Source organism: Octopus bimaculoides, chromosome 7, assembly GCF_001194135.2.
Source record: "Octopus bimaculoides isolate UCB-OBI-ISO-001 chromosome 7, ASM119413v2, whole genome shotgun sequence".
NCBI lineage: Eukaryota > Metazoa > Mollusca > Cephalopoda > Octopoda > Octopodidae > Octopus > Octopus bimaculoides.
In genome coordinates, this window is record NC_068987.1 from 73,749,247 (window position 1) to 73,750,218 (window position 972).

Consider the following 972-nt stretch of genomic DNA (forward strand, 5'->3'; position numbering starts at 1 on the left):
AACAGATGTATTAGTATAACGCTCGGGAAGTGAAAAAATCTTTAACGTTTCGAGCCTACGCTCTTCCACAGAAAGGAACACGGAAAGAAACGAGGAGAGAAACATGGAGAGAAAAAAAGAATGTGTAGTGGCTAGCGATCTATCATGGCGAATGCCAGACAGAAGGGTCACACGGGAGAGCTAGGAAGAAGGGGAGATAATAAAGTAGTAGTGATCCCAAAACGAAGGTGCGCGTGCGTGTGTGTAAGATAGTTCGTATGGGCTGGTGATCTTAACGTGTGCGTGTGTGTATGCGTAGGAGTGAAATATGGGACTTGGAAGTGGTCAGTGCTGGTGTGTGCGCGGTGGTGTGTTGTGATGTGATGTGCTGCGTAGTATGGTGTAGTGGTGTGATGGTGTTGGGAGGTGGGGAGGCGAGAGTGGAGAAAACAAGGGTGGGGTGTGGGTTAGGCTGAGGTAGAATAGGGGAATGTGGGTAGAAGTGGGGTATGTGTGTAGGTAGTGGATGAGGGTAGATCTGGGGTATGTTGGAGTGGGTGTATGGAATGGGGTGGGTTGGGTTCGTGACCAACTGAGTCGAGGTTTATATATATATATATGTATATATATATTTAAACCTCGACTCCGTCGGTCACGAATGACCATTGGTGCACGTAAGAGGTTTCCCTCCGGGGTACAATCTGTGTGGAATGTTACCTAACAGGCGAACGCACAACTCAGGGTTGTTTTTATGGAAGACCAGAGTCGCACATGCATACCAGCCTCCCCTCCCCTCTCCACGCCACCGATGTTATCCAAAGGAAAGACAAAAGCCGATACAGCTTGGTATCAGTGACGTCACAACTCATTTCTACAACTGAGTGAACTGGAGCAACGTGAAACAACACGCAGCCCGGTCCAAGAATCGAACTCACAACCTTACTATCGTAAGCTCGACACTCTAACCATTGAGCCATGCGCTTTCACTTTATT

The 972-nt window shown here is 48.0% G+C and overlaps 1 protein-coding gene across 1 annotated transcript in view; it reads left to right on the forward strand.

The window, feature by feature from the left end:
- The window catches only part of LOC106867909 (ionotropic receptor 25a), a 146,218-nt gene that overhangs the window by 43,767 nt on the left and 101,479 nt on the right, over positions 1–972 (forward strand). The gene's annotated exons all lie outside the window — the stretch shown is intronic.